At 39.0% G+C, this 27,623-nt stretch overlaps 1 long non-coding RNA gene across 1 annotated transcript; it reads right to left on the reverse strand.

Annotated features, from left to right (window-relative positions):
• Positions 1–9,795: 9,795 nt before the first annotated feature.
• LOC308560224 lies at positions 9,796–14,034 on the reverse strand. The gene is made up of 4 exons (XR_013999308.1): positions 13,862–14,034; positions 13,637–13,780; positions 12,890–13,031; positions 9,796–11,903 (listed from the first exon to the last, which is right to left on the reverse strand). It is a non-coding gene; the product is annotated as an uncharacterized lncRNA (long non-coding RNA).
• Between the last annotated feature and the right edge of the window lie 13,589 nt (positions 14,035–27,623).

Genomic DNA, 27,623 nt, shown 5'->3' on the forward strand with positions numbered 1-27,623 from the left:
TTCAATTAGCAAAGTCTAACAACACTTTTACTCTACTTTTGGAATAAATACAAGGACCTCAAAATAACTTAACTAAAATTTCCTTTTCTCCCCAATTTACAGTTGATAATATATAGTTGCCATGAATTTTAGTTTTCTAGATTTAAAAACTCTATAAGACATTATAGCTTTTAAAGTCAATGTTTATGTTTACCCACATATTTACCACTTTTTCAGTTCTTTAATCCTTCCTGCATCTCTGATCCTTTAGTCTAGTATGCTAGTTGTGAATTCTCTGTTTTTGTTCATCTGGAAATTTCTGTATTTTACTTTTATACTTGAAGGATATTTTGCTGGGGATAAAATTATATGGTAGTTTTTATTTTGTGTAAAAACATTGAAAACATATTTCCATTTTTCTTTGAATTTTATTTTTCCCTTTGAGAAATTTAACTATTGCTTTTTGAAGGTAAATCTGTCTTTTTTCTCTAGCTGCTATGAATATTTCCTCTCTTTTCTTTAGTTTTCAATAGCTTCCCAATGATGTCTTAACATATTTCTTTTTTCTTTATCTTTCTTGGGGTTCTTAGGTTTTGTTAATCTGCTCTGGAAAATTCTATCATTCAGCCATAACATTTTCAATATTGTTTTTGCCCCATTTCTCACTGTTGCTTTTATTTCTAAACCTACAATTAAACACATATCAGGCCTTTTCAATATATCCTCTGTCTCTTATTCTATTTTCTGTATTTTTTTTTTTGTCTCTTTGTGCCTTATTGTAGACAGTTTATTCTGACCTATTTTCCTGTTCAGTAATTCTTTCTTCATCTATGTCTAATTTACAATTAAACTCAATCAATTCTTAATTCATTATTATATTCTTCCTTTTCAAAATTATATTACTTCTTCCTCCCCCCCCCAAGTTTCTTCCTAAAATTTCAGACTTGGTTTTTCTTTATTCTTTGACTTGGTGGGTATAGCTGTTTTATCTGTCTATATCAGATAATTCCAATATATGAAGTTTTCATTGGTCTGATTCCACCATCTTGATATTTTGACAGGTTCTTGCTCATGGTCTTGTTTTCTGTGTTCCTCATTTCCTTTGACTGTATGCTGTGCAATGTATATGATACTTTCAGGAATAGTAAAAGCCGTAAGGGTTGTATGTGGTTTACCTGAATCTTAAACTTTGGTGGACACTGGGCTTTGAATCTTGTTTCCTCTGCCCTCTTAAGGATCTCTAAAAGCAAATACTTCTTCCTAGTAGGAAAATGGCCTAAGGGGAAAACAGGTTCAAATCCAGGACTTTGATTTTCTCCTGGATTTGTACTGGAAAATCCCACATTCTTTGGTTAACTCTTTGTTGATTTTGGAAGGTGTGTGTTTTAAAAAAATATTTACCCCAATTTTACTTTACTTTTTCTTCACAGAAGGGTTAATCTGAAATAATTAGTCTACTATTATAGGAAGTAGAATTCTATTTTTGTATTATAGTCTTTTGTACAATTCTGGTCACTCAATATTTGCTAAATAATGACTATATAAATGTTCATGAGCTTTGGGGTCAAGTTGTACAAGCTATGGTTTCTGTTTTCAAGGAACTTTTCATTTATTAGCCAAGGAAAAAAACATACAAAAAACCCCCTATACATAATGACTACTCTGGGTGATATACAGTAAATGCTAGACTTCTATACTTTCTTAGTGGTAGTGTAAATTAATATATGTCTTTGAAGAAAAAATTAACAATGCTTATCAAAATTAAAAATGTACATACCGTTTAGCTAAATAGTTTCTCATCTAAGTATTTTTCTGATGTATACTCTGTATATACTTGCTTAAGTGCTCAAAGATATGTATAAATGGATATTCATTGATAGCAGCATATTTGTAATAAAAAGACTGGAAAGAATGTAAACGTCAACAGGGGATTGATTAAGTAAATTCTAATATATCATACAATGGAATACTATGTAGCCATTAAAAAGAATGGGAACAAATTGTATGTATTGATATGGAATATTTTCTATGGCATGTTCATGTGAAAAAAGAAATAAGTAAGAAGCACGTGAGTGTATATAGTATCACACACACACACACACACACACACACACACACACACACACACACTTGCTTAGAAATTTAATAGTCTCTGAAAGGCTCTACGTAGAGTTGCTAACAGTGTTATACCTGAAGAGAAAAACTAGGTTCTGAATGGAGTACAGGGATAGGAAGAAAACTTGTCACTTCTGTGTTCATTATATTTATTACATTAATTTATTTTACTATGTACATGTTTTAACTATTACATTAAAAAACAAGAAGTGCTAGGAAAGTAATGTACTAGGAAGTCACCATACTGGTGATTGATTGGCCTGTGCTGTAGTTTGGCTTGTTCTGACAAACTCCTATGACCTTTCTAGATCTCAGTGTCTACCTCTGTGAAGTGCTGACCTAGATAATCTCTAAGGCCTCTTTCACTTTCACATTCCCCAGTTCCATCTGCTAACCTGGAGATACTTTGATTATAAAAGTACTTCAGTCAGGCAGTATTTTTGAAGATAATTTGGCAAATGAAACTATTAGTATTAGATGAAGTTATTGGTTGCTGAGAATGCTAACCTTCCTTTTGGTGTTCCTTCAAATATTAAGATGTGCTTTCCTAAGACAAAAAACTAAAATAATTGATTCGTTTGGATTTACAGTTTGAAATTTATAATTTTTAATATAAGCTCACATTTGAAATATGTTAGGCCTATTTTTCTTTAAGATCGAGTAGGCTTAAGTCTCTGACAGATTGACCAAATCTTATTACCCTCTATTTACTGTACAATGAAAGCTTATTTCATAAGTGTTTCCACATTTTATGCTCACATAGATCTAAGTGGCCAAAACATTTAATTAAATGGACTATTCATACAATCTCATTTCCTGGCCGGTCATCTACATCAATGATAACAGCAGAATCCACCCCATAACTATGACTCTGAATCTTAAAAAAAAAAAAAAAAAAAAAAAAAGAATTATTTAAATCTAAATTATGCTCAGACTAATTATTTAGAATCCTATCTAATTATAAAAATAATTCAAATTAATTTTCAAAAGTTCAGACAATAGAGAAGTGTATAAAGTAAGAACAGAAAGTTTTCCTTGTTCCAATCCCACTCTTAGGAGGTAAACACTGTCATTATGGCATGTATTTTCTTACACACACACACAGAGTTTGTTTTTATGATAATGGGATTATACTGAATATACTGTTTTACAATTTGTTTTTGTACTCAGCAATATATTGTACTTGGGATACATGTAGCCCTATATCATTCTTTAAAGGCCTGTAAACTATTCAATTATACAGATATACCATGATTTATTTACATTTTTTCTTAGTAATAGACATCTAGAGTTAGTTTCCATTTATACACTGTGAGAAGCAGTGTTGCATTACACTTAGATACTTGACTAGAATTTTTGTAGATTATTTTTCTAGAATTGGGGTTTTAGATTACATGGTGCTTCTATGTGCCAGGCAACATTGTAAGCACTTTATAAAATCAACTTTTTTAATTCTCATAATAGTATAGATACTATTACTACTTCCATTTGCAGATGATAAACTTAGGCTCAGAGAGGTTAAGTAACTTGCTTAAGGTTGCACAGCTCTATGTGGTAGAGTCCAGATTGGAACCCAGGCTATCTGACTGCAGAGTCTGTGCTTAACTCTTACTCCCTGCTGCTCCATAGGAGAGGTATAATATTTGAAGTTTTGACAAACACTCTCAACTTGTCCTCCAAGAAGACATTATCTATTTATACTTACACAAACTAAATGTTATAGTGTACTCATTTCCACATTTGCTTACCAAATACTATATTTTTACTTTAAATTTTTTGGCCAACTTTTGGTTGGAAAAATAGTATCATATTATTGTTTTAAATTATAATTAATGTATTATTAACATTTGTAATGCTTAACTTTTACTAGACTTTTATTACAGTAAGATACATAAAAGAATTCTTCATCATTTCCAGATTATCATCCAAGAACAGTGAAGCCCACACACAGCTTCTCCAGGAAATGCTGACAGCATGGTGTACACATGGCTTCCATGTTTGTAGTGGTTCCAAAGTTTTCTTTTGAGGTTAATTTCTTTTTTCTTTTGGATAAACTTCTCACAGAGGACCTGTAAATTTAAAAAATTACAGTCCAGGCTATTTCTTGAGCAATCCAGGAACTTTTCCATAACGTGATCCTCAGATTCACATAACATAGTTTGTGAAAGGGTGTGCCCAGAACAGTTAGGAAAAGCAAAACAGCTTTTTAACAGAGAGGGATTTAGCAGGAAGATCTGACCCAACAAGTAGAAACTCTTTGAAAGGTTCAATCAAGTTTATTCCCATCACATTCCTCTGGAATGCCCAACAGGCACATGCTTTGTCAATGAAAATTATTTTCAATCTCATTGATGTTTTGTTTGGCAAGAACCATTTCTTTGAACAATTTCTTATTAATTATCTACGATTTTTCATTTCTGACAGTGTTATCACCAGCTGCATATTTATAAAAGAGCCCAATTTCAATCTGTATTCGGTTTTAATGTTTGTTTCTTGAGAATGTAATTTGAAGAAAAAAAAAAGCCAATGTATTTTCAACCAACTTACAGATCTTAACATCAGGTTCACATTGAGAAATGTGTACACAATGGAATCCTTCTATCATTCCTATTTTGCAAGACCAAATCTTTATGCACCCCCCTTACCAGTTGTGTCATTTAGCTTTGTCCCTCTCTTTGCGGCTTGTAATTTTCTGTTTCTGGGGATATGGTTTGCCTTGGGGCAATCTAAATGTGAACAGCAACACCTAGCATGAACAGGGTCCTGCCTTCCAGACAAATAGCTCACTCTGGCTCTAAGATTGTATCTTCCCACAGGTGCTCACTCAAACTGTTTTGGTCAAACCACCTTCTACTTAGGCGTATTAAAACTACACCCAGGACTAGAGGAAGGTGTTTGGCACATATTATTTTTACCTGGGGAGGGGGGCAATGTTGGGCTGTGCTGCCTCCTGGCTATGAGCAGCCTGTGGGTCCCCAGAGGGCATTTCACTAGGCTTTGGTTTGAATGTTGTTTATACACGCCGGCAGTTGATTTCCTTTACCAAGAGCTGCCAATCCAATGAAATTAGCTCTCCCTATCGAGTGACTCTACCCTCTTCTCAACCAGGTGGCAAGCAGAGGAGCCAGGCCAGTGGTGGGAGACAGGATCATCATAGTAATGCACTGCAATGGTTCTCAAAGCCCAGCATTGCCTGGGAACTTGTTGGAAATGTGGCTCCCTTGCCTCACCCTATGTCTCCTGGTGATTTGGGTACAGGCCAAAAAGTTTGAGAGTCACTGCTGTAGCTTAATATGTTGGAATCTTTCACGTTATCACTTTTTTACCCCTCTATATTTATGTCCCTCTTTACCCCTATAGCATTTTCTCAATCATGGATTCACTTTCTAAATGTCTTTGGGCCATTCTCTGGACAGGGGCTCACCCTGACCAGTGGCTTGCTGGCGAATGCTTAACGACAGGCTCAAGAGAAGGGCAGTTTAATGTGCGGCTTTCACAGTTTCTGTGGCGTAAATCAGCCACCATGACCCATTTTAACATACTCACATGGTATCACTGATCATGGAGTTAAGACGAGATACGCACGACTGCTTTCAAGAGTGGGTGTGAGCACGTTCCAACACCCTACCTGGAGGTGCCCATAATCCTGTAGATATTGGCTCAGGTTTAATTTAGTGGGAATTTAGATTGAGTTTACACGCAAAATTGGAGTCATTATTTGCAGGCCATTTGTTGAATCATTGAATACTTTTGATGATTAAGGTGCCTGAAATATTCAGTTGATATCCTTTAAGATCACTGGAAATATTGAAAATCAACTTACAAATGGCATTTTGGAGATACCATACACATAATAGATTCAAACCTACACTTATATTTTGTACATTTCCTATGAATGCTCTGTCAAAATTACTTTTCTGGTAAGCAGTAAGCCCGAATACGACATAGACCTTGTTTTTCTCCCCATTCTATCTTTATTACTTATGCTCAGAATTGCCCCAAAACTGTTAAATTAATAAATCAGTAACTGCATTAGTTTACTAGGGCTGCCATAACCAGATACCATAGAGTGGGTGGCTTATACAACAGACATTTATTTTCTTACAATTCTGGAGGCAAGAAGTCCAAGATCAAGGTGTCAGCAGGGTTGGTTTCTTCTGAGGCCTCTGTCTTTGGCTTGGCAGATGGCTGCCTTCTTGCTTTGTCCTCGTGGGGTTGTTCCTCTGTCTGGTGTCTTTTCTTGTGTTCAAATTTTCTGTTCTTATAAGGACACCAGTCATATTGGATTAGAGCCTATCCTAATAGCTTCCTTTAACTTAATTACCTCTTTAAAGACTTTCCAAATTCAGTTACACTCTGAGGTATTGGGGGGTTAGGACTTAAACACATAAATTTTGGGGGAAACAATTTAGTCCGTAACAGTAACATTCAAAGCTTCTATATCTTAGGGTTCAAATAGCACAATAGAAAAATACAGAATATCAGTTGTAGATTTGGAATGTATCTGTCATGTTCCTATGTATTTGCCTTGATATGAGAACTGTTGATTATGAAGTATATACAATCTCATCTAAGAATATAAATTGAAAAATGCCCCTCCCACCTCCCCTTGTCTGTTTTGTTTTGTTTTTTTAATCCTCACTGGAGGATATTTTTCCAATTGATTTTTCAGAGAGTGCAAGAGGGAGGGGAGGGACAGAGAGAGACATATTGATTGGTTGCCTCCTGCATGGTCAGGATCGAGCCTGCAACCAAGGTATATGCCCTTGACCAGACTCGACCAGGGACTCTTCAGTCTGCAGGCCAATGCTCTAACCACTGAGTCAAACCAGCTAGGGCCATCCCCTTGTTTTATACTGCTTATCACTGGCACAGAGGTTCTTTTTCCTACTAAATGAGTTAGAAGAACAGGAGAGATGGAAATGTAATTAGCTTGCATATACAGAAAAATAATATATTGGAACTTTTATATGCGCAAAAGTGATATGTATCACTGTAAAAATAAGGTGTGGGTGGCAACTTTATCCTAGCATATACTTTCACTTGAAGGAAAGAGCCCCTGAGGAGGTTCAACTGCAAAATAAAGTCTTAGCCTCTCACATTTATGAGGTTATTTTTTGGTTTGATGACTATCAGAACATTAGGAAAGAAGTTCAAAGTGTGGAAAGTCTACAAAGCCTTTGTAATGTCTCTTTGCTGGGGAAGGGTGGGCTACAAAGGGCTGAAACTTTCTTGGTTGAGAAATGGCCCCACTCTAGACAGAAAGCTGGCCGACTATGAAGAGAATACAGTGACACCCAAAGTCCAGATTCTGTTTTTTATATTTACTTTTTTTATTTTATTGGCATTCTGCCATTTTGCATCCAGTGTTGACATGAGTGAATCATAACATAATGTTTTAATTTTATGATATAGGTTTTGTTAGGTTAGGTATAATTTTTTTAGTTACCTTTTGGGATCATGATCAGACCTTTTTAAATTTTTTAATCTTTACCTGAAGATATTTTTTTCATTGCTTTTCAGAGACGTGGAATGGAGAGAGAGTGAGAGAGAGGGAGAGAAACATCCATGTGAGAGAAACACATTGACTGGTTGCCTCTGCATGCACCCTCACGAGGGCCGGGGATCGAGCCTGCAGTTGAGGTATGTGCCCTTGGCCAGAATCAAACCTGGGACCCTTCAGTCCATGGGCTGATGCTCTAACCACTGAGCCAAACCAGCTAGGGCCAGACATTTTTTTAAATATTCACAGGAGGATGTTTATTTTATTGATTTTAGAGAGAGAGGAAGGGAGAAGGAGAGAGAAACATCGATGTGAGAGAGAAACATAGGTTGGTTGCCTCCCACATGCACCCAATCAAGGATCCAACCCTCAACCTGTGTATGTGCCCTGACTGGGAATCGAACCCTTGACCTTTCGCTGCATGGAACTGCACTACAACCACTGGCCAGGGCACTATCAGACTTTTAAAAATTATTTAGTTTGTTGTTTTGTTTTCAAAAAAATTTTATTGATTGATTTTTTGAGAGGGAGAGGAAGGGGAAGGGAAGGAGAGGTAGAGAGTTAGAGATAGGGATAGAGAGAGAGAGAAACATTGATTTGTTGTTCCACTTATTTATGCATTCATTGGTTGATTCTTGTATGTGCCGTGACCAGGGATAGAACCCACAACCTTGATATATTGGGACAATGCTCTAACCAACTGAGCTATCTGGCCAGGGCTAGTTTGTTGTTTTCTAAGTTGAGGTTCTCTTTTGATCAATAAACTTTCCTTTAGAAATCCTCAAAATAATTCCAACATGCCTCGAGGGCATATGTTTTTGTAATATAATAGCATGACTAGGTGGTTCTTGGCGATCAGCCTGGCACGGTGAGACATACTGTTATTACAGTCACACACATCCTGCTGTATGTCTTATTACGTAATTGTTCTCCTTTAAAGATGCTGCTGAAAGCAATTACGTAAGTACTGTTCACTGCATGGGGAATCTGAAGGGTGGAAGTGAAGCAGAGCCAACTGCATGGGCACTGAGGGTGACTGACTGCACCTTAGACGGAAGGCCTCATCTCTTGATAGGATGTTGGTCTACACTCTCAGGAGATTTAGTTGGCACATTTTGCATTTTGGCCCTCTTATCTAATAGCCTTTTTAATTTTCTCCAGCCAGCAAGCAACAGAAGCAGCTTGTTTTTGTGCATTTAGATTTATTTTTAAAGTTTTTGAAAAAGTAAAATTGAGTGATACAATGGTCACAGTCTCTGCCTCATGACTGCAAACTATTCTGTGTGTCCAGGACTATGACACATCTTAAGAGACTAAAAAAAAGTCACTGACTCCAAGAAGAAACATAGGGGAGAGGGCAAGGAGAGCTGCTTAGTCTTTTACACAAGGCAGATCTCAAAATAGAGAGAGCTGATTATACAAATAATTTAGCAGGGAGAGATGGTTATACAAATGGGGATTGCCTGGGGTCAGACTGTCCTGAAGACAGTTTCCTAATGAAGGATTTGGGGTCTGGTGTGTAGTTCCATGGAGGGAAGATCCTGCAAACTCTCCCAAGTAGTGGAGCTTGTCCAGTTGAGGATACATTTGTGGGGATCCTCCTGAAATAATTCAGGGACCCCTATAACTGCAATCAGTACTCATTTTTTTGATTGAATGACTTATTAATGAGAAGACAATCTGCTTCTTCTTTCCTCTTATTCTAACATCTCCTCAAATTTCATGGGAGCTTTGAATATCACTTTACAGTTCCGTGTCAGGTCAAATTGACAAGAATTTGGGTTAGGAAGAACAGGTTGTCTTCCAGTGTGATAAGGAGCCCCTGGACACCAGTGACTTCTCTTGGAAATGCAGCTGAAATCACCATCAATGTACCTCTGCTGGAGGGTATCCTGAATCGCTGAAAAGAGAAAGCAAAGGATGGAACCAGCTATTAACTGTTGGGCATTGTAATTTTGTTGTGAAACCTTGGTGATTGGGATATGGTAAACCATATGATTCTTGAGGACAAGGACTGTGTTATTAATTTTATATTGCAAGGGTCAAACCCAGGACTTTGAGATATAGGGAATGTTTCAGATATGATGTTCATGTCTGCTATAGTTAATTTAAAATTTTTTAAAATTTATTTTTATTGATTTGAGAGATTGATTTGTTGTTCCACTTATTTATGCATTCATTGGTTGATTTTTTTTTTTAACATATCTTTATTAATTTCAGAGAGAGGAAGGGGGAGGGACAGAGAAAGATAGAAACATCAATGATGAGAGAGTCATTGATCAGCTGCCTTCTGCATGCCCCCAACTGGGGATCGAGCCTGAAACCCGGGCGTGTGCCCAGACAGGGAATCAAACCATGATCTCCTGAATCCTAGGTCAATGCTTAACCACTGAGCCACACCCGGCTGGGCTATTGGTTGATTCTTGATTCTTGTATGTACCCTGACCAAGGATTGAAACAGCACTTTGGCATATCAGGATGACACTCTAATCAACTGAACTATCTGGCCAGGGCCTGTTATGGTTAATTTTGTATGGCAACTTTGTTAGACCACAATACCCAGATATTTGGTCAGACTTGTCTGGATGTTGCTGTGAAGGTATTTTAAAAAATGAGATTAACATTTATATCAGTAGGCTTTGAGTAAAGCAGATTACCCTCTGTAATGGTTAATTTTATGTTCCATAAAGTGGGCGGGCCTCATCTAATCAGTTGAAGGCCTTAAGAAAAAGACTGACATCCCCTGGAGGAAGAGGAAATTCTACCAGTAGACTGCCTTCAGACTTGAACTGCAGTATCAACTCCTCCTTGAGCCGTTAGCCTGCTGGCAGGGCTACAGAACTTGGACTTGCCAGCCTCTACAGTTGTGTGCTCCAATTGCTTATGAATAAATGAATAAATGCCTCCAGCATCTTTGCTTTACTCTGGTGCTCTTTTATTTCCTTCCTTTCTAGTAAAGAGGCGGGGAGACTACTTTGCCAAGTTAAAACTTTGCATCTTTGCCCTAAAATCCCCAATAGTCTTCTTTTAAAATAGAGAATGAAAACCCTGATACTGACTGACAAGGAAGCCAAGACAGGGGAAAGATGACTTGAGGTAGTGGAAGAGAAAAATTCAACAACTCTTCCCCAAATCCTTGATTTTATATTTACTGTTATTGTCCAATGTAAACATTGTTGACTTGATTTTAGTGCCTTTGTTGGGTTCAAAACCCCGTCACACCACCAGCAGCAGCTCACCCTGCTGTGGCCTGGAGAGGTGGCAGACCACTTTTCAGCTTGATGTGATTTCTAACAGCTGAGATATTAAAACACTGAAAAACGGGGTTTATAATGGAAATGCTGACAGACTATTAACTATAGCAGCACTGCTCTAATAAATGGAATGGCCTGTCATAATCTCTAGTTCATAAATATGCAAATACAAGACTGGGGATTTGCTCCAAAGGATGTCTCTATAATTTTAACTGACCTTTACTGATACCAAATGGGCCTGTTGCTTCTGTTTTTGACCATTGGATATAAAGTGCAGGAAATCCAGCCTCCTGTCGGCCTAAAGTATATAAAGTTTAAACTGCCAGCTACTAAACTCTGGGCTCAGATTCCATTTCTCTTCAACATTCACACTCTTTATTGACATTTTCATTTTTTTTTTCCCCCGGGGGTGGAAGCTGAGTGGGGGCAAAATCAAACACTGTTCAACCCCCTTTCCCCCACGTTATTTCCACATGTCACTGTGCCTGCCGGGCCAAAATTCATGGATCGCCTCAAGGACAAACAGGCCATCTACACAGAATTATAAATTTGAGTTTTATCCAGTTTTCTGCTTTTGGACCAAATGGGCAGCAAATCCAGTGACTTCATATTTAATAACCTAGATGTCATTTGTCCCGTGTCTTTCAGCACAGAGTAAAGAGTTGGATGGCTAACAGTTTTTCAGATTTCTCCCCCTAATTATTTTAAGCTATTCAGCCCGGTATCTGAACTATTGATGCGGCGCCAAATTGCCAGCAGGGGAGAGATCTGTCCAATCCAGGAGCTAAATGAGTCACTGAGAGTCAATCTGTTTTTCCCTTGCTGCTGGGGTTTCCTCGGGCTGGCCTCTCCTGCAGTCCCACACAGAGCTGCGGGCTGGGCCCTTCTGCGCTCAGGTCACCTCCCATTTCCCGCCCTGGCCCTGCTTGCTGCAGCTGTTGATGCATCCTGAAGTCCAGGGCCTCACCACCCTGTCGCTGAGGACTCGCTTTGACAGAAAATGAAGACATCTTGGCCTTGTTGTGTGCACTTCCCCAGTAATCTACCAGGTGCTGGGAAAATAAAGGAAGACACATAAACAGAATGTGTTATGGGGGTGCCCCTGCCAGGTCACTACTGCCCACTGCCCGGTTCCACCAGAGTACTCTTCCACTTTCCCAAGTGCCCAAATGGAGCCCTCGGAAACAGAATGCTTCATTTGGCCATAGAAAAATAAAAAGCAAAGGTAGAATGGAAGGGATGTATGGCTATGCTGGGGGTGATGGCAGTGGACTCTATAAGCAGTAAAGAGACAACTCACAGTGCCTGAATAACATAAAATTTTTTTTTTCAATGGAAACATTTCATTTCTAATAATATTTACTAAAAAGCAAAATCCTTGAATTCTTTCTGGTAGGGTCAGTATTCAATTACACAAAAGTCCGCTGCTGATCTAAGGACTGTGCGTCAGATTAAGATAACTGGTATTTCATGGTAAATGATTAAATTAGCTGACACAGTTCTGCCCTGAACCTCGCCATCAGGACTGACATTTTTGTGCAGTGTGCATCGAGAGCTAATCGAAACGGGGCCGAGCTTTTCCTCTTTGAGACTCAAACACTGTCCGGGAGCACTGTTCTCTGCAAATGTACATTGGAGTTAATACGGGGTTTGGGGAAGCCACCAGGAAAAATTCTATTGTGGTGAGTTGAACTGTCCTAGTACTCTGGAATTAGAGAACTCAGGAGCCCTTGAGACTGAAGAGGCAGGGACAGAGGGAAGAAGATTGATTGATTGACTTGCTATAATTTTCAGATAGAAATATCGGGGGGGGGGGGATACCCTACCAAGGAGCAGAGTTGGTTCTTTTCACAGGGCAGTCCCAGAGGAAGGAAAGCTTTGTTCCCAATGGGCAGTCAGTGCTATTTCTGTAGTTCCAACTAACCAAACCTTTTTACATAGTCATGTTGAGTTTTGGTCTCCCTTTTCTTAGCCAGCAAGGTGCCAAGGACAGTTAGAGAAAAGAGTCAGATTTCTGATACACAGGAAGATTTCTCACTGAAATCAGGTGCGTGTTAGTGAATTGCTTTTCTTTTCCTCCCGCGGTCACTCCTGTGCTGGGGTCAACTGCTTCTTGGCGGTTTTGCAGTGGATTTCTGGATTCCGGGGACCCAGGAAGTGCTGGGAAGGGCTCCCACCATCTTAGACAGAAGGAATTACTTAAAAAACAAAGGCCCCTCTTTCTCTTCACATTTTGAACCACAGATCGGCTAATACCAAGCATTTCAGATCATTAGTACAAAGCATCTTCCCCAGGAGGCAATAAAATGTTGCTTTATAGAACTCAGCTACAGTTACAGGGCTTTCAAAAAGCAGGAATCTCCCTGAAAAGAAATTTACATGAAAACAGTCCCATTGTTTGAGAACTTTTGCAAGTGCTGTGCAAAGGGTTTCAATAGTGATTTTAAAAAAATTAAATCTTTATCCCAGACTCAAAGATATCCCGAGAAACTTGGTTACCTGTAAAGAATTCCATTGCACTTTTTAAAAAATGTGTACAATATAGAGTTGTTTTAACATCCCCCCCCCCAAGCTCCAAACTTCTTCCTAAGCTTCAAAGCCTTCTGTAATGAATGTCCTACAGAGTCCAGTGCTTTTCCATTTAACACTTACGAGGATCACTCATTACTAGTTAAGAAATTTGAAGATAACAACTACAAAAATTGACATAGCTCCAAATATTTTGAACAACATAAAATGTTTCTCCCGTGGGTGTAGCTTTTAGGGACCCCATGGGGATACATACCCCTCGGTGCTCAATCAGCAGAAGATGAAGCTCTGAGTGTCTCAATTCCTGTTGATTGCCTCGCAGTTCCCTGGTGCTAGGAATCTGGATGTGTCCATTACCGCATGTTCAAACAATGGATCGCCTGTGCCAGGAATCTGATTTCTGTAGAAAGACATTAAGGGGATGGGTGAGAATAGGGTGTCGTACCAAATGTTGCGACATTTCCCTTTGATTTTTACTTACTTTAAATTCTTTTGAATTTACTACGTAATGCCGGTCTGGCTTTAGTAGCCTCAGTTTCTTTTCTTCTTCTTTTCCTCCTAAATTCACAGTGGTGGGTGATCAAAGTATGGGGTTTCTTCTACCCCAGAGGTTGGCATTTCTGCAGGCACAAATGAGCTTGGTTTTCAAGTACCAGGCTTTGAGCACCAGGAATTCCTTTAATGATTACATCAGACAACTTAGACTTTGGAAAAAGACACTTGGGTCCCAGCTCCCCCATTTACTAGCTTTGACACTTTGGACAAGTCATTTTAACCTTTTGAAGCTCTGTTTCCTTTTCTGTAAACAGAATCATTACCATCATCATCATCCTACTTCATCAGTTAAAAAAATAACTGCTGCTGATGTACTCTCAACATATATGTATGCACATATATTTGTTTCTTATACAGACACCACTGTACTCTATCAAAGATAAAAAAATGGAAATTGAACAATGAAACTGCAAAATAAACAAAATATTTTAATATTTTCTTCCCATCTTACAGAACTCCTGGGTATATGACCCCACTTTGGAGAAGCATAATAGATGTAACATGCTTAGCACATTGCCCAGCACAAAGCATTACTCAGTACGTGTTAGGTATTATTCATTTTTATACCCAAGGAAAAGTCCAGTTGCATTGGAGAACTTCCAGCCTCATATTGGCTCCTTTTTTGACATGACTTTGCTCTTATATAAGTAGCAGAGAGTGGTTGAATTATATGTCAGGGTCTTCTAACACAGAGGACTCTCATTGCACAATTCTGGTAAGCATTTTCTTCTCTTAAGAGATGCTCTACATTCACCATTATTTTCAACAGCACCTCATGTTCCAGGGAAGATTGGTGACCTCTCCCCTTCAGACAGGCAATGAAGATAGCAGAGTTGCGCATCCTGGCGTAAGGCTGGGTGACATTGCCTCCTTGAAAAATGAAAACTACATCATAAGAATCTGTTGTGCAAATGGGAAGGAGAATGGGGACAGATTGAAAATGGCAGGAAAACAGAAAAGTCCTTGTCTTTTTCTTAATTATTTTTTTACTGCAATCGCTACTACCTTTGGCATTACTTACAATATGCAATTAGTAAGACACACTGATTTTGGATTTTATCGTGGCATTGAACTAAGTCTAGAAATTTATATAAATACTCTTAGTATAGATGCTTACAATTTCACACTCATTCATTTGTTATTCTTTAGCATTGTTACATATACTAAGCATGCACTATATTTCAGGCACTGTGTTAGGCACAATTTTGAGTATTAATCTGCCTTTTGAACAAAGAGAAACAAGCCAAAGGAATTGATGAAAATACAGAGCTCAAACTCCCATGCAAAAAGTTGGATTTGCTAGGAAATTTTATGTGAAACAAGTGGTAACTGATCTCACACTTTTAGATTAGTGAGCATCAATCTTTTTCTCCTTGGAAAATTTTTTTTTCTTTTTAACCTAAAATGTAAAAACTTGACAAAACATCTTACAACAAAATATTGGAAAAAATCAAGGAATTAAGAACAGAATAGAAATATTCATTCTTCTTGACAAACATGCTCAGAAAGTATTTTAATTCTGTTTTGACTATTCAGTATCCACTGGATTTAGAGATTTTCTTTGTGTTCAACTTTTTCCACTGGCTTCACTCTTCTTCAGGGGTAAAAGCTTAAAGTAGACAGTGGTGATTGTGTGTGTGTGTGTTAGACATTTCTGATTCTCACCAATACCTGGTTCTTCTCTTATTTTTTCACATAGAGAAGACCATATTTCCTGAAACTTAGGTAGACTTGTGACTAGTTCTAGCTAATGGGCTATGAACTGAAGCAGGATGATGTCCATTCTGGGCCAAGGCATAGAAGGGTGCTGATCAGATAGATATTCCCTGTCTCCTCTGCCTTCTGCTCTGGAAACATAACTAGATAGTGTAGCCTCCTTCAACCTGGGCCCATGAGTAAGCATATGAACAGAGTATCTCACTAACCTGTAATGAATGTGTACTGAAGAAAAAAATATAACCCTTTGTCCTGATAATCCACTGGGATTTCAGGGATAACTTGTTACCTCAGCATAACTCATTCCATCCTGACAGTTATAGGATCTTTATGGTTTTGGTTTTCCTGGAACAGGAGGGGATCTTTAGATCTTTCTCCAAAGATGCCCTGCTCTGAGAAACTGTGAGCAAAGTACCAAGATTTGAAGCCATCAGGAGACTAAAGTGAGAGCCACTTATGAAAACATCAAGGACAAGGACCCAAATATCTGGAATAAAAATAAATGTTTTGCTGGCCAACTTTGCATCATCAGATACTGGAGCATTAAGGCTACATGGTGATTCTTCAAAGAGCTTTCATCTGTGGAATTTGAAAGGTGACAGGATTTTTCCTTTATTAAAATATGAAGAGGAGTGTCCATTCAGCCTTTCAAAAGTGAGAAATAAAGGGTGGGTTTTCAGTATGGGGTTTTTGGGAACTTACAAAATGAATGTGTAGCATGAAACCTCTATGAATGATGACCACCTAGGTCTCCGAGAAAGAGGTTCAGAAGAGTGAACCACAAGTGGAAGCAAACAGAATGTGTCACAAGAAAATCCCAAGGGAAAACTAACATTGTGGGCAAAGCTCTCATTAAGGGTATATTGAAAAGCTCCTAGTGTGACATTTTTCTTCATGGAGCTAATATGCCATTACACAAGGTAAAATAATCATCTTAATCTGAGAGACCTCATGGAATAAAACCCCTATGAGTAGAGGCTATAATAAATACCCAGTGTTTGAAAGATAGTGACATTTCTGGGCGCCCTCAAGGCCTGGGAGCAATGGTAACAAGGTAGGATCTAGGGCTGACTTGTTGATCTGTGAGGCTCTTTTAAATGTACTTTTAAGGCCTCTTTTTCCCTAATCTTAAACACTTGACCTTTCAGTCTGATATTCTTCAGTATTATTAGATTAGCTGATTAGTTATTAAATATACTGTCTCCAGTAAATAGGTAATTGTATAATGCAATGGCCTTCAGCTTTTCCAGGCCATGTTTCCATGGCATTTAGAGTTAGAGCACTGAGTCCTTTTGTAGTGGGAACGTTTAACCCTTTCTTTGGGTAGAAGAATAGACTGGGATTCCTCTCACAATCAAGTTGACTAAATAAAGGGTAGTCAAATGTAGAGTATCTTGTTTTTGAGAACTATAGAACTCAAAGATCACAGAATTCTTATTACATTTATGCCCACATAATAATAGCGGAAAAATATATAAACCAACAATTTCCCTGTGACAAAGCAGAGTGTGATGAACACAACGTAGGTACTCACTAAGCTTTAGGTTGGGTGCTTGAGAAAAGTTTATAGTGAAAAGCACACAGGTGGAGAAGTTTTAAATATCCTTAATGGATTTTGCCAAATTTTGCCTGGCATGAAGGGGTGAGCATGGAGAGAGGAGTTAGAACAGAGGGAAGGTCAGAACCCAGCATGTTCTGGTCCTTTAATATATGCCAAGCACTGTGCTAAGCATTTTTCATAAGTAGACTAATTTAATCATCCCCTAACTAGAAATAAAGTTTGTATCATTAGGTCTCATTTTGCATTTTAGGAACTTGACCTAGCTCAAGATCAAACAAGGTAGTTGAACTAGGACTTGAACTTGAATCTGTTTGACTTCAAAGTCCTTGCTCTTTCCTAAGTCTCGCACTGTCTTCCATTTGTTAAGTGCCTACTATGTGAGAGACTAGGAAAACTGAGATAATAAGAGCATGGAGCAACAAAAGTGAGGATGGGGAAAACGTAGACTTGGAGTCTTTGGTGAGAAGTCTGATGGAAGGGAGAAGGGAGAAGGGAGACTAGGAGTCCATGGGAAGAAATGTGGGATGCAGGACAAAGGATCTTGTTTTAAGGAATAATGAACTACTTTTAGACAAGTTGAAGATTTTAAAACTAAATGCTTATGTTTCATGCTAAGTGAAAAGAAGGACATTCAGGGTGATTTTACGTATTTGGAAATATCTCTGAAAAGTGGCTGGGGTTATGGATGGGAATGGACACATAGGTTCTAGCTTCCACCTGTTGGAAGGTAGCATCCAGGTATGTCTGGGGGTAAATGGTTGCCTCATAAATTCCCTGAGATTATGGCTCTGCCAGGAAGCAACAGGAAAGATTAGAGATGTGAAATGATCCACTTGATTTAGTTCACTTTGAGATCTTCTAAGGCTAGATGTGTGATTTCAAACTCTGACTAATCAAACTAAATTGATTTTTGAAGCGTTTTGATTGATGGTTAGTAATTCACAGACAGAGGCATTCTGATGGGCTACACGTGCATTAGATTTCTACCCTGGTTGACTTGACCTTCCTCTGCATCACTGGGGTGATTGGGTCAGGGAGGAACACACACACACACACACACACACACACACACACACACACACACGGGATGTTCTTACATCGCTGGAGGATTCTGTGCACTCAACACACAGCCAAAACAATGTTTGGTGTTCTTATCATAGCACACCACGCCTTCTTATAGACAAGCAATACTAACCACACGCCGCTCCACTCTCCCAGCATCATGAGCCAAGAACAAACCATGACTCAGAACTCTAGACATCAGTTATTTCTCCTGGTCACGAAGGCCATCCTTTTCTTTTCTCTTTAATTGAGGGATAATTGACATCCAGCATTATATTAGTTTCAGGTTTACAACATAATGGTTTCTATTTGAATATATTGTGAAATGATCACCATAGTAAGTCTACTTAGCATCTGTCATCATTCTTACTTACAAATGTTTTTCTCTCGTCCTAAAAACTTTTAAGATTCACTCTCTTTAGCAACTTTTAAGTATGCAACACAGCATTATTAGCTATAATCATCATGCTGTCCATTCCATCCCCAAGGGCAGTCCATGTTTGGATTTAAAACAAACCCATAAAACCTCCCCACCAGCACCCCCGAACAACTTGGTGGACAGAGAGCTCTGTATTTCATAGAAGATGCTTGCAGATATTGCTGCAAGTTTCCAAAAATAAAAGCACGAACAGTTCCCCTCACATTTATTTGTTGTGATAGCTGCAGGACCAAGAAGAAATACATACCATCCTGGGGGCACAGAATGCACAAGGACTAGATTTTGCCCATTTTCATAACAACCATGGAGCACAGTTAGCTCAGAATCCTACCGAGCCTACTTGGCATATTTACAGAGCTCAGATGCACACCGGTGCCTCAGGATGGTTTAAGGTTTGGGGAACAGGTTCCCCTACTGACAAATAGCATAATTAGGCATAATGTCTTAAGCGAACGTATTAGCTGGGGCTTTTAACAGTGTGCAAGCCTCGGCTTCCACAGTAACAACCTAATCTTATGTGGGAGCCGTCCCAGGACGCACTTGAACAGAGGCACTGAGAGTCCACCCGCAGATAAAGCTCGGAATGGCTTTATTTATATCATCCTTGCTAGTCATGCAGTCTGTGTGCAAACACAACAACGTTATTCTTATCTCCTCGGAAAGTTTAATTCCTTAGCAATTAACAGAGTACAGAAAAACGACCAGGCACTAGAGAGAGGTGCATCCCAGCAGGGCAAAGTCGGAAAGAGAGATGTGTGGGGGTAGCTCTCACCCGTAACAGCACCAGGACGTCTGCTGAGTTGTTTTTAATAAATAGTTTACCCATGTAAGGATGATCCCACTGTAATTAAAGAAGATAATGTCGCCAACAATCTCTTCAAAAAACCCTGTTGAAACTTGCTGTCCTCAGGCTCTTGCCAGAGCCTATTCCTGCCTCCTGTTCCCTGTATGGTTTGCTTCTAGGGGAGGCTGCCTCTGGGCCAGGTTCGTGTTATTGCTCGGCTCGGGCCAGGGGGTAGCTGTTCCCAGCAGCTGCTGAAGGCCTCCGGAATGAGTGAGTTCTATTTGGAACAGGGATGGGCCTGACCATGTTCTTTGTCATCATAAAGTCAGGGAACTTAAGAACTGCAACCCTGGACTGCTCCACCAAAAGGTCAAGCTCCATGCCAGGTGTCAGTAGTGGGGGAAACCGGGAGAGGAGGTGGGCAGGGAAGGGCTCTATGGGAACTCTCTGTACTTTCTGCTCAATTTTTCTGTCAACCCAGAACAGCTCTAAAAAAGAAAATGCACTATTCAAAACAAATGAAAAGTCACGCTCACCCATGGTTTTAGGGTGTGAGGGGCCAAGGTGTACGTGAAAAGGCCTTTTCTTCCTCTCCATAAGAGGCAGAACAGGAGCATGCCCAGGGATTTGGAAGGATACACCCAGGACAGGGAATTAGAAATAAAAATGTTCCCTGCTCTGTGCTTAGGTGGCCTCTATTGTTAGGGTGGAAAGTGGGACTTTAACCAGCAGAGAAGGACCTATAGGTTTAGCACCGCTTGAGTTTTGCCCGACCCTGTAGCACATAATACAGGCATTTGTCTGTTTGGCATTGCATGGGTAGACATGTTACTTGATTAGATGTTTTACTTTTCAACTGCTTAGCTTTATATAGGTCAGCCTCAGTGCTGGAGAAGGAATTTGTACTGAAAGTCATAAACAGTTTTAGAAATAGGTTGGATCTAAGATGAATAAAGTTAATACAGCAGTAAAAAGTTTTAGGGCTAGAGGGCACTTCAGTCATCATCTGGTGCAAACCTTGCCTGCTCCTAAGTGGGCTGGAAAGGGTTAAATAATAAAACCCCAGCCAGGCGGGCAGTGGAAGTTTTAATCCCAGCTGCTGCCCTTGGGAATGAGAGGAAGAGATATTTGATAGTCCAAAGCAGAAAGTAAATATAGAGTAAATTACTTCCATGTAATTGGGGAGATTATTTCAAGTAGATTGCAATTTGGAAATGGATTGCTTTTTTTTCAAAATCTAGGGTAACTTGTACATCTCTCCTCCTGGCTTCAAGGTGTCACTGAGGGAAGGAGCAATTTCTGGTTTTCGGGGGCATCTAGAGATAGTTTATTTTGTAACGTCAAAGCTAAACATCTTTGATCCTTGCATCACTCAGATCTGTGCAGTAGTTAATAGGAACAGAAAGATAGACATAGAAATGTGGCCAACAGAAGCACACCATCTTAAAAGTTTGAACTGTGAGCCCTTATAGACAGACAACAGGAAACTCCTGGCAATTAATATAATCGCTCTCATTCAAGGAAATGGCCAATTTGGTTTGAAATGGTGTGGAAAAGCATGGGAGGGAATCTGTGTGAGACACCTAACAGAGTTGTTATTCATTTTTTAAATATAATGAGCCAATTTTCCCAGTAACTTCTATTCTTTGATTCTAGGGCTTCCTTGAAGCCAGTATTAATATGCTCCAGTCCTGTGTCTTTCTATTATTTGTCTCCTCTTCTTAAGTGTGTGAGCTCTAGAGCCAGAGAAGCCTTGTTGAGATTCATGGCTGCCCTCACCTCTCACTTCTCTTACTTTGGGCAAACTGCCTGGCCTCTCTCAGCCTTTACTTTCTTATTTTTGAAATGGAGAAAATAATAGTACTTGCCTCACAGGCAAACATGTTGCGAGAACTTAATGAGAAAACACATGTGAGGCCCTTGGCACTTTCTTTTCATGATTATGAAGATAATCATACATAATAAATTATTTCTCACATGACATGATGTTTAACCTACTTATCACCCTATTTTTCTCTAAGTTAGTTTAGTGTGTAGTATCCAGAATTGAACAAAATATGGCCTGATAGTGCAAAGCAAACTGTCTCCTTCATTCTAGGTTCTATACATCTATTGATGCAACCAATTAGAGTATTATATATTTTTGTTTCTGTTTTACCTTTTTTTGAGGGGGGTAAATTGCTACCCAATCAAACTGCTCAGTAATATCTTTCCTCCTTTGTTGTAATTTGGTATTTAAATTTAGATTCTGGTGTAGAACCTTACATTATGTGATCTTTTTAGTATTAGGTTTTCTTTCAAATCTGTGCAATTCATTCATTCAAAAAACTTTCAAAAATATGTTTATCATGGGCCAGGCACAGTGCCAGTTATTTGCCATGTTCTGAGATTTTTTAATTCATCGAAGTTTCGGTAGAGCGCAAATCCTACGTCTTCATCCAGATTGTGCAACAAGTTAAATAATACAGGACTAAGGGCATAGGCCTAAAGAATGTCTTTAGAAAATTTCTTCAGGGTTGACTAGCAGCGCCCTTAGGGCACTGTAGTTTAATTATTTTGAATTCATCTTGTTATAGTATCATTTGGTAGAAATTATTGTTCAACTTGATCATCAGGAAATTTTAAGACCTTCCCAGGATTCTTGTTCAACTCATGATTCACTAGATCTGTCTAGTCACCTAATTTAATATTCCCACCAAAATAAGATTAATGTGATGTGATTTTCTTTTTCAGTGAAATTAAGCTGGCTTATTTTCTAAAGGGCTCAGAGGACATAATTTCATAACCCATTCCAGACTATTCTGAATAATTTAAATAAAACCAGTGCCTAGTGTCCACCACTTGTAGAATGGCGAGGACATTAGTGAGAGGACTAAGAAGGTTAGCTGGCTGAAAAAGTCTACCCTAGGGCACTGCCCTTACCTTTACTGGGGATTTTACTTAGCTTTTTATAGGTATTTCTCCCCTCCTGCGCTTCTTGTGGTCAGGGATATGCTTTTCTTTCTCTGTTGTTATTCCTATCACAGTGCATGACTCATCACAGATGACTGTTAATTTTTAAATTGATATACTCAAGGTTTACTTGTAAACTTAATACCTGAACTATTAAGATCAGGGAGAAAGAAAACCACCCTCTTTCAATCCAGGATGTGGCAAATAGAGATGTCCTTAGTTCTCAGGGAGCCCCTAGAAACTTACGGAGAGGCTTAGGGGAGATGCCCTCTTAAACTGCATGAAACTCTCAAATGATTAGCAACAATCTAATGAATGAGAAGCAGCGAAATGGCTTTTTCAAAATATTGTGAAATTGGTGATCTTTTTCTCCTTTGTCATTACCAGGATTTTGAAACTGTAGGAGAAAATTGCACTTTAAAAAATCATTGTCCCATTTTGATCTTTGCAAAGACTTTCCCTTCCTTAAATTTGTTCAGGGTAGGAGATTGCTTCTATGGACTTCTTGAAAGTGAGTACTATTTCTTCATATTTGTATCTCTAGTGTCTAGTACAATGCTTAGCAGAGAGGAAGAACTAAATAAATGTTGGATGAACAAATAACATTTGTGAAAGTGCCCTGCAGACTGTGAAACCTTGCACAAATGGAAAGATGGCGCAGATGATTGCTTATGAGGCTCAGAAACTGAAGGAGAACACTTGTCTTAATGTACTACACACATACACACGTTTTCCCCTTGAATAGTGGCTACACATTTTTTTAATGGGAAAGATATTGGGTCACTGGGTACTTTTAAAAATGTAAGTCAAAATGTATTTGCCCACTTTTTATGACTGGTTGCTCCATTTGTTCTTCTGGCTTTTGGCAAACATATATTTGTATACTTAATATGTTGTCCTCAGTTTCCCTGATACCTTTCCATATTACCCATCTTCAGCTTGCCTTGCAGTCTTGACTTAGATTTTTCAACAGTGAGACTGTCAGGCTATCAAAGATGCATTTAAAAAATCAGTTTCTGTGAAAGCTCTTGTGCCAAAAGTCAAATGTCATGATGTAAACCAATACTTTTTCAATGAAGAAATGAAAAGTCTCAATAATGACAAATAAGGAATCTAACCTATTGACACCAATTTGGTTACACTGTATTGATTCCTGCAAAACTATTATAAAAGAGAGTGCTCCATGTACTCTACTGATCAGGTTACAAGTACACTTCTTAGTAGAGAGAAATAGGGTGGTATACAAGAGTCTGCCTTGAAGCATCCCTCGCTGATAAAGGTGCTCCTCACTGATTCAAGTATTTTCCCGGATTCGGGTGAGTCAGCCTGTGAGTGGAGAACCACCAGATTGCCTGTGGCCATGGCTACACAATCGACTGGGCATGATCCGGGGATGCAGCAGGTGAGTCCAGCATGTCAAGGGCAGGTGATAATAACCTAAAAAACCCTGTCCTGCTTTTCACTCAGTGACAGTGATAAGCAGGATATAAAAAGAGATCAAAATTCCCACAAATGTCTGTTTCTTACTTAGGACTTCAGGGTCTTTAGAGATATATTCCAGATTTGGGTTTTGGCTGTTTCACTTGTTCTATTTTAAACTGCTAGAAACAATGGTGGGTTGAGTGAGGTGGGTGAGAAGCCTCATGGGTGCTCTGTTCCATCTGAGCTAAATGTGCCAGGAGAAAAACCATTGATAAACCAAGGCGATTCCACATGTGCCAGCATCGCACAGCTCAGCAGGGACTTAACATTATCACACTGCATAGCTCTCATCCTTCTGGGCAGTTGGCAACCCCCAAATTCCTAAATAGAGGGGTTTACCATGGCAATCTGGAAATGGGGGAGGATCAGGGGCTTTTTCTTAAAACTGATTTGTCTAGAAAGCACATTTTTGCTTAGCTTGAATACTTATTTTGGCATATTTTGGAGGTAGGCAGATGGAGATAACAGATAGGGATACTAAAGAAACCCCAAGTGAGCCCTAGATGCTGCCCACGGACCCCAGGCTAGGTGAACGCTGCAAAGCTTCCATAGTGCTGGATAAAGCATGAGATGCTTCTTCTGAGGGTCTGAATTCACCCTCCAGGAGAATGTTTTTCAAAGGGTTGTCTACTGATCCACAATATCCGGGGAGGGTGGGGGTTAGTGGTAGTGGTGGTGGTGCAGAGCATTGCCAGGGAAGGAGTAAGCATTTTTATAAGCACTTTGGATAAAGTTTCATGCACAGTCAGGTTTGGAGCTAGTATCTATGAAAAGAACCTCAAGACCACTTCCCCTTTGATGTGTAGAATTTCTTCACTTTCTCATATTCTTCAGCTTCTGGTTTTTATTCCCATCTCTTTGCAGTCTTTTGGAACATGAATGTCTTTCCTATTTTTTTCTCTGTTATAACTAGGAAGTCTGCATCTTTCCAAATGAGTTGGATTGTCAAAGAGTGCCCCTAACAACCTTTCATGTTCCACCTATTAGGGAGATCACTTGCATTTATAGTACAGTACTGGCAATTGCCTTGGGCAAGGAGAAAAACATGCTAATACCATATATTTAAATAATGTGCTACAATTCACAGTTACATTGAATAAAATTTATGGTTAAATTCATAGTTAAATTACATGATCTCATCAAATTTCTCAACTTGCTGTCAAGATAAATATTATTCCTATTTTACACATGAGGAAATTTAAGCTCAGAAAAGATAATGGCATACCTTAGGCCACCTGACTAGTATACAGAAGAATTGGACTTGGAGTCAGGCTCTTCCAACAACTGGTCCATTGATGGTGACACACGTCACTAGATGGCCTCTGGAGTGGCCTTTGTGCACATACTTTACAAGTCAATGCTTAGAGCAGATTTGTTGATGTCAAATCATCTGGATTCTGACCTTTGTGATTTCTTCGGAAAAACCTCCTTTTAAACTGTCATGGACATCCACTTGTTGAATGATAATCTTCTCTTGGGAAAGATACTTCTGAGTTAGTCTAGCTCTATCTTACCTGCCAGCTTTACCCCAGGCCTCAACATTTTTGAAATGGCTCACACCCTTACTTTGCTTCCCATTGTGTTACCCCAGGGAGAACATGAGCTCCAAAAAATCATTTTCTCATATCTGGTTATGTTACATTTATAAACACATCTATGCATATGCTTTTTAGATTTTCTACTGCTTTATTTCGGTCATCTTAATTTAATCCCTGTGAGTTTAGGTTCCTTCATTAAAATAATCAAATTAAAGACAGAAAAGGACCTGGGAAGCTCATGTTAACTTCCCTGAAGCCAGCCTCTGCTGTGCCCTTTTTGTGATGCAGGGACATACTCTCAGGGGATACAGCCCATGATAACCAGACCCCTCTCACTGTCACATAATTCTGCCTTTATGTTGGGCTGATACTTTCAATATTTGGTAATTTTTATGATCTTTTAAGCAGCACAGATCTCTTGTCCCTTGTTTTCATGTAAGGGTTCTTCAAAGACATAAGCCAGTCATCATATAGATCTAGAGTTATAGAGTTTAGAGTAGCTATGCACTGAATGGTAGTCTCCTGAAATTCATATGTTTAAGTTATAACCCCTCAATACTTTAGAATGTGACTGCCTTTGGAGACAGAGTCATTAAAGAGGTAAAACATTAAAATGAGACTATTAAGTTAGGCCCTATTCCGATACAGCTGCTGTCCTTACAAGACAAGGAAATTAGGACTCAAAGACACACAGAGGAAAGGCCATGTGAAGACATGGGAAGAGAATGGTCATCTAGAAGCCAAGGACGGAGGCCTGCCAACTTCTTAACTCAGATTTCTAGACCCCAGAACTGTGAGAAAATAAATGCTTGTTGTTTAAGCCGCCCAGCCTGTGGTACTTTGTTACAGTAGCCTGAACAGATTAATTTGTGAGTCAAATGTATGTGGGGTTGGAGCCAAGGAGATAGGTGAGATCACTTAGGCAAATATGCAGGCAGAGAGGTATGAGAACTATGGGATGAAAACCTTTACAGAGTAGGCAGAGCCGGGCCTGGGAGCCATACTGAGAGAAGAGACAGGAGAGAGCAGAGTAAAAGAAGACAAGGGAAGTTCTGTGCTCTTTGTAGTTTGGGTTCTAAATTTCTTAATCTTGTGTTCACTTTTGTCAGAGTTGTTTCAGCATTTAAATTCTCTCTCCTTTCCTTGGCCCCATGTATCAAATTAAGAAGGCATGGGTTTTAAATCTGAAAATTAGTAATTCCAACATTCAAAGGTAGAGTTAAACGGTTTATGTTTGTGTCATTGAATTCAGGGTCAATCTCAGAATTTACATGGGGGATTTTCCAAGGTACACGTTTCTTTGACACAGACTGTGAAATTCAATTTCATTATAGATTTGTGGTGGAATACTAAAACATATTTTGAAAACAAACAAGTAAGCAAGCAAATAAACAAACAAAAAGACAAAACCCCATGCAACTCCGCAGGTGCTTCTGATATGCACACTGATCGAGATGCACTAATTCAATGATAATAAAAATATTATCTTCCCACACGTCCAGAAATTATACTGGACAATTATAGATTTCAAACTTTCTGGAAAATTGAAAATTTCCCTTTTTTGAGGGGAGGGGGAATGTTTTCTGAATCCAGTAAACAGCCTAAGTGTCTTAATCTTACTACCTTATTTTTATTAATAATACTGAAAATGATGGTTGTCCTGGTTTGGGATGCTTATGTTACTTCTGGAGCAATGGCTTCCCTTGGCCAGCAGGCACTGTTTTTCCCCCGTCTTTCAGGACCTCAGTCTAAAACAAGCTATGAAAGCTTACAACAGTCAATCATATTGACCATCACATTATTCCTTGCGACTTGGGAGTATACCCCCGTTTCCTCAAATGCTCTATCTGCTGAGAATTGGGAACCATTTCTGTGTAATAAAGAACTACCGCTCACTGAGAAGTATGCTCCTCCTTCTTGTGGAAGAAAACTTACGACATTGAACTTGATACAAGCCATCATTTCCACAAGCTCAAATAAAACAAGTCATCTTGTTTTCCCCTCCCACCTCTATTGGCTCAAGTGTGTGGAGGAGACCAAACTAGAAAGAAGGCATCATAGACTTTAGGCTGAAACAAATGAGGGCTTACCAGAGTATCCGAATTATTTATAAAGACGATGAATTGTGTAATTTTAACCTAGATGTTGTAAAGA

The sequence above is a fragment of the Miniopterus schreibersii genome, assembly GCF_964146895.1.
Source record: "Miniopterus schreibersii genome assembly, chromosome: 8".
In the NCBI taxonomy this organism is placed as follows: domain Eukaryota; kingdom Metazoa; phylum Chordata; class Mammalia; order Chiroptera; family Miniopteridae; genus Miniopterus; species Miniopterus schreibersii.